This window comes from Papaver somniferum, chromosome 6, assembly GCF_003573695.1.
Source record: "Papaver somniferum cultivar HN1 chromosome 6, ASM357369v1, whole genome shotgun sequence".
Taxonomy (NCBI): Eukaryota; Viridiplantae; Streptophyta; class Magnoliopsida; order Ranunculales; family Papaveraceae; genus Papaver; species Papaver somniferum.
This window is the reverse complement of record NC_039363.1, coordinates 32,549,165-32,559,219: the sequence shown is the minus strand read 5'-3', so window position 1 is coordinate 32,559,219 and position 10,055 is coordinate 32,549,165. Positions and strand designations below refer to the sequence as shown.

Here is a 10,055-nt window from a genome sequence, read left to right as displayed (position 1 = left end):
GAAAAAACTCGTTTGTTGGATTTGTTCACATCGATTACATCAAAATAAGGGATCCATCTTTTTGGTCGTGTGAGTGAGTAAATTTTCCAAGTTAATTAAGCTTTTGTTCTTACAATCATCTTAGTATTTTAACCCATTAAAAACATCTGTGTTACTGTTATTTAAACTTTTGGCTTCTGTTAGCTTACCATCAACAATTATTAATCATTCCTGTCAGTGGAAGTTTAGGTGCTCCGATAATTTTTCAAAACTCAAAGTCATTCGTTGCATTTATTTATATATCTTATGGATTTTGAGAATAACGAGTGTGACTACTGCACCTTTGATTTAGCTTGAACCTTCTCAAAGGATTACCACCGCAATTGCATCTATTCTTCTTGAGCCGCGACAAACTCCTGAAATTTTGAAGTTCTAATATATGATACATATTGATCTATGTCGGTGATTATTATTATAGAAGCGGAATACAAAATAATAATAGACGAAATCTAGAAAACATAACACGGTAGAAACCAGATTCGAAGAAAATATCTACTTCAGATTATGAACAAGAAAACTATTACAATTCTCTCTTTGTTACGCTCGCAATTTCTCTAGGTGAATAACCTGAAACTATTTTCTAAGTTTGCTTTTACAATAATTAATCGCCTCACAAACTTCTCTCAAAGTGATTTGTCTCACAAACCTCCCCTCTAGGTGTGTCTGTATCACAAACCACACTATTTAGATCTAAGTGTGTCTGTATCACAAACCACACTATCTAGATGTCTTAGCTATGAGCTAAACATCTCTATTTATAACTTGGTTTCCCAGACCATTTAGGAATCTATTTTCCTTATCTAGGAATAATTACTTTTCTAGGTATATTCACTTATCTAGAAATATTACCTTGTCTAAGAATATTCCTTATCTAGGAATAATTCCTTTCATAAGTATACTAATGGATTGCCCGTGCCATTATGGCACGGGGTTGGAAGGGGTTCTGGTGCTTTGTTTAATTCCTTCCTGGCTTCGTCGGTGTATCGGGTCGATATTCGCCGCAAAAAAAATAAAAATAAGAAAGGAACGTATTCACCAATTTGTAATGAATATCTTCATCAAGGTGACATACCAAATTTATAAAAAATAGTGAATAAGATAGAACTAATATTGAGGCAATTGGTAATTGTATTCTATATGTTACTCATTCTGTCCATTTTTTGATGAGTCTATGATTGTTTAACAATATAATTTATGCACTGGCGAAGAGGAAAAACAGTCCTGTCAGCTCCAAGTGATGTAGTTAACACTGCAACAACACAAACTAAGTGTCAAATTAACAACCAAATGGGCCGATGATCAATCTGCAGATAACCGCATAACTTCTTAAGAAAGTAGGACAACTCATTGTCTACTGTCAGCTACAATTCCTGATCATAATTATTATATATAAAGGCTCGAAAATATGGGTTAGCAGATCATGACTGCCAAGCTAAGACTACAGGTAGGTGATGGGCCTGGCAAAGCAAGATCCTCATGGACGCGATTAGGTGTATAGTTGCCCAGCAGAGCTTCAAAACAAAAAAAATGTCAGGCATCCCTCTGGATCATGCCTTTGTCGTTCATCTCTAGTTTAATCTGAAAAGAGAGATATTCACCTATTAAGTGTACAATTTGTAAGAGAGTAACAAAAACATTAGTGACATTACACAATTAACATCTCTGTCCATTGCACCAGGACTATTGAAACAATAAAAGGTGCAGGATAAATAAGCTTCATCAATCATCATCTGGTTCAAAGTTAACAACCACACAAAGAAACCATCGCAACCTATTGGTTCTTAGTTAGGAAGCACAAAGAGCGAATACCGATGCCTTGAACCTAAAATACAAGACTAAGAGAATATAAAATTTTTTGGTGCATTTAGTTATAATCTAAAGTGCCAAGTATACTCTATAAATTAAATTATCAAAAGAAGCAAAGAAGATGGGGTTACCGATATGTGAAACCACGGGCGCTTTGATTGAGCTTTTATCTACTAAGCTTTATGAAAAAGAAAAAAACATATCCGCTAAGAAGATGGGTTTACCAATATGTGAAAGCACAGCCGCTTCGATCGCGCTTTTATCTACTAAGCTTCATGAAAAAGAAAAAAACCTATCCACTAAGACATGCCTATAATGCTGCAAAGTAACTTCGGGATTTTATAAAAGAAGAAATTTCACTTAAACGTGTGATGGTATACAGGTGTTTAGAAACTAAAAACACCTAAATCAAAATTAATAGATGTCCTGCGAAGCGCATTATTACCCTTTCCCCACATTTTCATAACATCTAAGGCTAGTATCCTGCCCTTAAGGACAAACCTGAGTCAAGAAAGCAGAAAATTCCAATTAAAAACCAACAATCCAATAGGGATTACATGGAGCTAATAATTTAGTCAAACTTGAGCTGATACGGGGGTTATGGCACTGAACCCTGTAATGCATATACACCAATTCTTTTAATCCTTAGCAACCAGAAGAACTAAACTAATCTCAATATCTAAATTTTGGTTTACACACTTCAAGATGTAAAACAAATAAAAAGATAAATAAGAAAAGGAAGTATGTACCTTGGAGATGCCAGGATAAGATGCGCCATAAACTACAATCTTACCCAGAGTGAGGTTTGCAGCATTTCAATTTCTATCTTCACCATCATATGCATAAACATCGCCCATAATCTATTCCAAAACAATTGCATTCGAGTCCAACAAAAAGCAATAACCTGAACTGGAGATTAATTATGAAAAAAAACCATTGATGGAACTTGATAAACATTCAAGCTAGCCATTAAAAATACATTATAAAAACAACACTCAAAATCCCATTTAATTTCACTATCATGAGCAAGTTAGAACATAGATTCAACTTTCAAGTCTCAACAATGGAGAAATTAACAGGGTTTAACAGCAGTGAGACTCAAATTCAAATCAGGCTACTGTAAAAACGTGGAAATTATACCAATACTAAATTATCAGCACCATTAATCTTACCTAATAGTTCTTCGACCAGAATTTTTTTCCACATCTAAACTTCGGATTAGAAAAAACTAAATCGGGATGTCCCTAAACTATATGGTTGATGATTCTTTGTAAAGTAATCAACGTGGAACTAATTCAACCAATTCACTCAATTTCGAGTTTAAGGTTACAGGTTAAATGATGACTGAATATTCGATCAAATCAAAATCCTGAACCTTAAATTCGAAACCGAGTAAAGATTATTCGAATGAAGAATTCCGATGGAGAAGAAGGAATGGAGATTTAACGAAGAGATTTCGATGGAGAAGATCGATGAGAGTTGTTCTGAAAGTGAAATTTTCTGCAAGTAATGGTGGTGTGGAAGGTTGAAGGAGGTGAAGGAGAAATCGAGATTCCGAATGAGAATGAAACTGGATTTTCTTTGTTAGATCTATTATCCGACCTTCTTATAAATTTAGCCTTATGATTTTTGTATTATTGCAATGACCCAGGCAGGAAACTCAAAAACACGGAGGGGCAATCGCGTCATTGTTTTACCTACTTAGTCGTTTTTTCCCCTGCGTTTATAAACATTTACGTCAGTTTGAGGGAAGAAAAAAATCAAGAAGGGGCCGTTTCGTCATTTCATCGTTGAACCAAAACTGTTTGGGACACCAAACAAATCATTTTCACGGGTTAGTCGTGGGAGAGTTCGAGAGATTTTAATGTATTTAGGTTTTCTCCTGTTAGTCCTGAGGGAGTTTGAGGGAGACTCTCCAAATCTCCGTTAGTCGTGGGGGAGTTTAGAGGAGTCTCTTAAACTCTCTATAAAACACATGTTAGTCGCTGGGGAGTTTTAAAAAAGCTCTTGAACTCCCTGTTAGTCATAAAACCCTACAATACTAGGGAGTTGGTTGCTTTGGGGAGTTCGAAGGAGTTTTTAGTGTATTTTGGTCTCACAACAAATCTCTCAAAAGAGTAGAGATTTGGGAAGGAGTTTGGTGCGTAGAAAACCATAGGAGAAAGAAGAGGAAACGTTTTTTCCAGGTATGTTTTTTTTCTTCTTTGATCTCCATGATTGCTTATAATAGTTTGATTTGTGTACTATCTTGATTGTTTTTCATATCTTTGATCTCCATGATTGTTTATTTTGATTGTGTGTATAGTTTTTTTTTGTGGGTACTCTCTCTCTGTCAAAACCCTAATTTGTGGTTCAAAAGATCTTGGTAAGAAATTGCATGATTTGATTATAATGATATCTTTAAATTCAACCGTCGGAATATGATGAAATTTGAGTATGTCGTAGTTTACCTTGTTATAGAAGTACAGTAAAATTTTCACGCGGATCAGGTCACATTTGCTACTGCAAAGCTTGCACAATATATGACTATGGTCTGCTGAGTTTAAATCCCGAATAGGGGACTGATTCCTATTTATCTCATTCTCCGCTAATCGGACAAAGCTGAAATTTTAGTATGATGTTTGTATATATGAAGGTTACCTACTGTAAAATTTCATGAAGTTCTGATCACTTTAGGTACACCAAAGTGTGAGAAATCCGGAACTGAATTTTGTATGCACGTATTGAAAGTAGTCGGGTTCTGAGTAATGTATCTTTTTAATGAACCATTGGAATGCTATGATTTTTGATTTTGTTGTGGAATATTGAGTTGTAAGTGCACCGTAAAAATTTCAAGAGGATCAGGTAAGTATTAATACTGCAAAGATTGGACAATCTGAAACTGTGTTTCGGTGAAACAGAATTCCTTTACAACTATCTTCATAATTTGTTATGTCATCATGCATTAAATGGCTTGATACTTTGCATGGGTGTCATTGAGAATCACTATAACTTGTTAAGTCCTCTTATTTAGACACATACTTCTCTTCTATTCTATATGCCAAAGTTCAATACAGTGGCGTACTTCATTCCGTATTGGCGTGTTTTAGCCAATTCATACGGTGCTTTTGTTGCAAGGAGTTGCTAAGGGATTTTCTTTGATTAACAATTTGGCTAAGTAGCTATGCGTGTTAGTACTATGTAATCTAGTATCACATTTTTTTATCATGTTTACATTAGACTGTTTGGTGTTATTACTATCCTTGCTTTGTTAAGTTCTAGTATTAGTCTAAGTACTAATGTAGCTAACCGACGATATTGTTTAACACCATTTCGTGGCCAACGTTATCATTTGAAAGAATTTTCTGATACGGGTAATCATGCGAAAAAGGCTGAAGAATTATTTAACATGCGTCATGCTTCTTTGAGAAATGTAGTTGAAAGATTGTTCGGTGTTGTGAAGTCTCGTTTCTTGATCTTTAAGTCTCAACCTCCATTTCCGTATCAGGTGCAAGCGGAGATAATGACAGCTTGTGCGGGCCTACACAACTTCTTACGAAAAGAATGTCGTTCAGATGAGTTTCCGATCGAGGAAGAGGAAGATAGCCATCCATCAACGCTTGTAAATGACGATGAAATTTTGACACAACAAACTCAAGAACAACAACGTCAAGAAGCTAATGCATGGAGAAAGAGTATAGCGGATGATATGTGGGAAAATGTTCGTGAACAAAGGGAGTTAGAATTGTATGGAGACCTTAAATTGAAGGGAAAAAAATTATCTCGTTGCACAAAATAACATACTATTGATACAGAGATATGATCATTTTCATTTATTTTTTTCTTTTGATTAAAGATCAATGTTATTTGCAAATAAGGGTTTATTGTTTCTTAAAAGAGAATGAGTTAGGAGTGAACTCTCTCAAACTCCCCCAAACTTCCTCTAATAAACTCTCTCAAACTCCCTATACTCCCCCAAACTCCCTGAACTCAAAAACACAAAACTCTCTCAAACTCCCTACACTCTCTCAAAATCCCTGAGATTTAAAATACACTCAACTCCCCCGAAATCACTCGAGGACTAACCCCTGTTTGTGTTATATTACAGATTCACTAGGTATGACCCGTGCCATAACGGAACAGGTTTTAATTGTTCAAAATTTAGTCATATTTTAGTTTATGATCGAAGATTCATATTAACAATCTTGGAATGCACCAATATTTGGTCCCATAGATTTCCTAACGTAAGTTAACACAATAACGTCATCTTACTGGTCTTAGTTAAGAAGCAAACAAGTTTTTCATAGTAAATAATATATTTTTTGTTAAACCCAAGAAATTGAATAATGTAGACTATTCTTTCAAGAGTATCACGTATTCATTTCTTAAGTGGTTCCCTAAAGCCTGCAAACTCTGGAAAATCTTCAATATTTTAGCACGTTATTATCTCCAGTTCGCCTGATAGATTTTGAACAAAAAGTACAATTATTGAATGTCATGTCCTTCGCAAATGATCCACTATATTAAATTCGTCAAAAGTTTATTACAAAGATCGGCATGTTACTTCCTTGCTATAGGAGCAAATAAACCTCAGTGAAAAAATCAAAAGAAGAAATAAAGAAAAAGAGTGTGGTTGGACACTCTATCATTCCCAACTGGTTGATTTGAAATTAGGTAACACATCATCGAAATTCTTTATCAAATGACTCTTCAAGGTAGACTGGCACAATTACAAAGTTGAATATAGGTGAGATCAAGCAAAATGTCTAATCCACCTAAACCTCCCTTCTCGGGAATGATAAAAGGCGAAGAACAAAGAAAGAAAAGAGATACACGGATGAGCATATGTACTCTTTATTGGAGAAGGTAGAAGATGAAATAACAAATTGTACAATTTTTCACTTTGGTAGACTTAGTGTCGGAAATCTTCTCGGGTAGAAAGTAACAACGCAAACGTTTCTGTATTTCTCTCCTTTTCGTCTCACATTGTCAATTCATAAACTTCTCACAAACTTCTTAACATATACTTCTTTTTCAACCAAATTCAAAATTCCAAGCAAAACCCCAAATTCCAAAATTTAAGAACCTGCAACATTAAAAATACGAAGGCAATCATATTGCGATCCAGATATACCCTAAAGAAAATACTCGTACCATAGTAAGAGAAAAAATGGTAAATGGATATGACAGGGTACAACGTAATCATCGATGTTTACTGCATATGCCATATTACGGATTCTCAAATATTAGGTTACCCAAAAAAAACTTTTAGAATGCTAAATGTTAACATGTAAACATACCCCTTTGACTTCTGGTTGCTTTCTGCATGATTTTGGAAGGAAATCTTTTTAATAACCACCAAAAATTAATACCGGAAGCTCTAATAATGATAACCCCACAAATTAGCAATCTATAAAAAGCTTTCGTATAATCTTTTCATCTTCCCTTTCTCAAAAAAAGAAAAAGAAAAAAAGAAAACCTTTAACCGTCTTGCTTAGATTTGGTCCTTTTGGACCAGATCTGAGCAAGGATTCTTTTGTTTTAGATTTTTTGATAGTAAGTAATTGAATAAGATGTTTTACATCATTTTTGGTGTCTTTTGACATATTTTTTCGTCGTCTTGGGGCATTTTTTTCGTCTTTGTGGGACCAGTTCTTCAAATTTTCATGGCTGATTCGTGGCTTGATATTATCGATTCAAAAACATCGACGATTTATCATGACATCGCGCATCCGTGTGGATCGGCAATTTTATGGGCTAAGTACTCCTTTGTTTTAGGAGCATCTCTTATAAAAGAAGAATATAATCAGATTAAATGGTCAGAATTTTCCGGATATACCATCATCTCTCCCTTATACATAAAATTCTTTTGAATATCTTTGTGGTTTATCGCTCTTTCTCTTCGCGATCTACTTGTAATTGGTGTCCTTATTTGTATTAGGGTTTTGATTATCTTTTATATTCACTTATATAGAAATATTACCTTGTCTAGGAATATTCCTTATCTAGGAATATTCCTTATCTAGGAATAATTCATTTTCTAAGTATATATTTCCTTATTTAGAAATATTACCTTGTCTAGGAAATATTCCTTTCTAGGTATATTGTGTTGGAATCTTGCAACAATAGAAGAAACGTCAGATGTATCAAACAATAAATATAAAGAACCGTATCAAACAACTCTACCACAAACAAATTGATGAGGGCAGAATCACAGGTTCAACAAGTTGTTCTTAACACATTAGTTCGCGGGTATACTCTGAAGTAATGCTAAACCCCAACGTGAGAAGATGTGTCCAGGATAAGATTGCCCGATATAACTTGAGTTAGCACAACGCAAGTTACCCACTCTTGAACTCAACAACAGGGATGGAAGTAAAACGCCGCACAAAAAACAAGAAGAAGAAGAAGAAAAGTAGACCTAGAGATAGTCGCTGCTTGTGTGTTTTGAAAACAGAATTTCGAGTCATATTTATAGGATGAGATACTTGCAAATCAAGTTAGGTTTTGGTTTTCTTCAAAAACAAGTAAAACTCGTAAAAGGAATTTCCTACAAATAAAACTCTTAAGAAAATACTTTTAGAATTAATTTCCTAAAGAAAAATTCGCCAAAAATAAATACGAGTAGAAGATGAACTTGGTGCATGGTATACGCGCATGGGCATGGGTCGAAACATGTATTTTTCGCCCACCCGCTCCACCCACATTGTTTTACAACATATCCATGAGCACATGGTTATATAGTGGAGCACCTCTTTAGTTTTCCACAATGTGGGACTAAAGGTTCCATTTCATTCACTCAAAAATGAGTGAGTATCCTTAGACCCGTAGGTCATGAGATCAAACTACACCAAGACCAAAAATCCATTTATTAAATAACTCGTTTTCTCCAACAATCCCCCACATGAATGAAATCTCGGTAAATAACGAAAAATCAGAGTACGAAAAATACCATTTAGGAAAAAGTGTCCATGAGGTCTTGAACCTTGCTTAGTGAGAAGCTACCGGAACTACTAGCTAGACAGTGAACGCGATGTCTTGAACTGCTAGTGTTTGGTGTAATTCTAATAACATCCACGCATGATATCCTCCAAGTGTTGCTAAGTTCGTGCCGTTTTGTCCATTTTGGCCCTGGACATATCCTGTTTCTCAGAATGCTCTAGAGAATCGGCTCCATCCTCATAGGAAGTGATCCACTTCCTCATTCAGATAGGTGAGTTCCATCAAGAGTGTTTACTGCTACACCCCATTTCAATCTTAAATTGAAACTATAGAACTCATTAAGACTTAATTAAAAGTCATCCTCCACATGAAGTCACACTATCACATCAACACCATAGGGAAGGGACAGAGAATGAAATTCTCTGATAGTGTTTACCTTTACCCATCACAAAATTAGTTGTCACATTCGAAACCTTGATCTTGGGATCTCCAGTTATCAAGGTTGAGTATCCTTCATGGAAAGTTTAATTATTCGAGCCTAAGCCCTATCCCCTTCGATGCTTTACTAACTATCTCCTTGGAAAAACCTTTCGTCAAAGGGTCCACGATATTCTCCTTGGACCTTGTCCAATCTATGGAAATAACGCCTGTTGAGATTAGTAATTTTAAAGAATCATGTCTTCTACGCATATGTATAGACTTTCCATTGTATAAGCTATTCTTAGCTCAACCTATTGCAGATTTGCTGTCACAATGTATAGATATAGCTGGCACAGGATGATGCATGTCGTAACCACAACAAATTAATTAATGTTTTTCCACCTAATTAACAAGTAATATAGTATAGTCAAGTTCGTTCCCACGAGGAGCAAGAGATTTTTAGTTGTAAAGTTGTCACGAAAAAGGAAGGGGTTTTGGTTTTGAAAAGCAAAAGAAAATAAACAAAGCAATTAAAATTGTATGTTGAAACCTATAAGAGATATTAGATCAAGCAATCCTTCTTCGTTGCAAAACAATAAATAAAGTTATGTTCTTTTCCACTTTTTATCTGTCACAGATTATCACCAACCGTAGGTAAAGCATCTAGCTCAGTGCTAAACCCCTAAATCCCTTGTATCACCGGATACGGAAGTTCTCGCCTACCGGATTCTATTTGCCAAACCACCTAGTAGTAGCTCACTCAAGATGTAATTTAGTTAAACGCATTAAGATTTATGAATTTATTAGGTTGATATTAGTAGTTAGACTCTTAGCTCAAGGTCTACTTGCTAACGTTGTTTCCACACACA

The 10,055-nt window shown here is 35.2% G+C and overlaps 1 long non-coding RNA gene across 2 annotated transcripts; it reads right to left on the bottom strand.

Annotated features, from left to right (window-relative positions):
* Positions 1-1,162: 1,162 nt before the first annotated feature.
* LOC113287266 lies at positions 1,163-3,388 on the bottom strand. Of its 2 annotated transcripts, XR_003329917.1 has the most exons (3): positions 3,018-3,388; positions 2,595-2,754; positions 1,163-2,346 (listed from the first exon to the last, which is right to left on the bottom strand). It is a non-coding gene; the product is annotated as an uncharacterized LOC113287266 (long non-coding RNA). The 2 variants fall into 2 exon arrangements; XR_003329916.1 differs by having other exon boundaries at positions 1,163-2,754.
* Between the last annotated feature and the right edge of the window lie 6,667 nt (positions 3,389-10,055).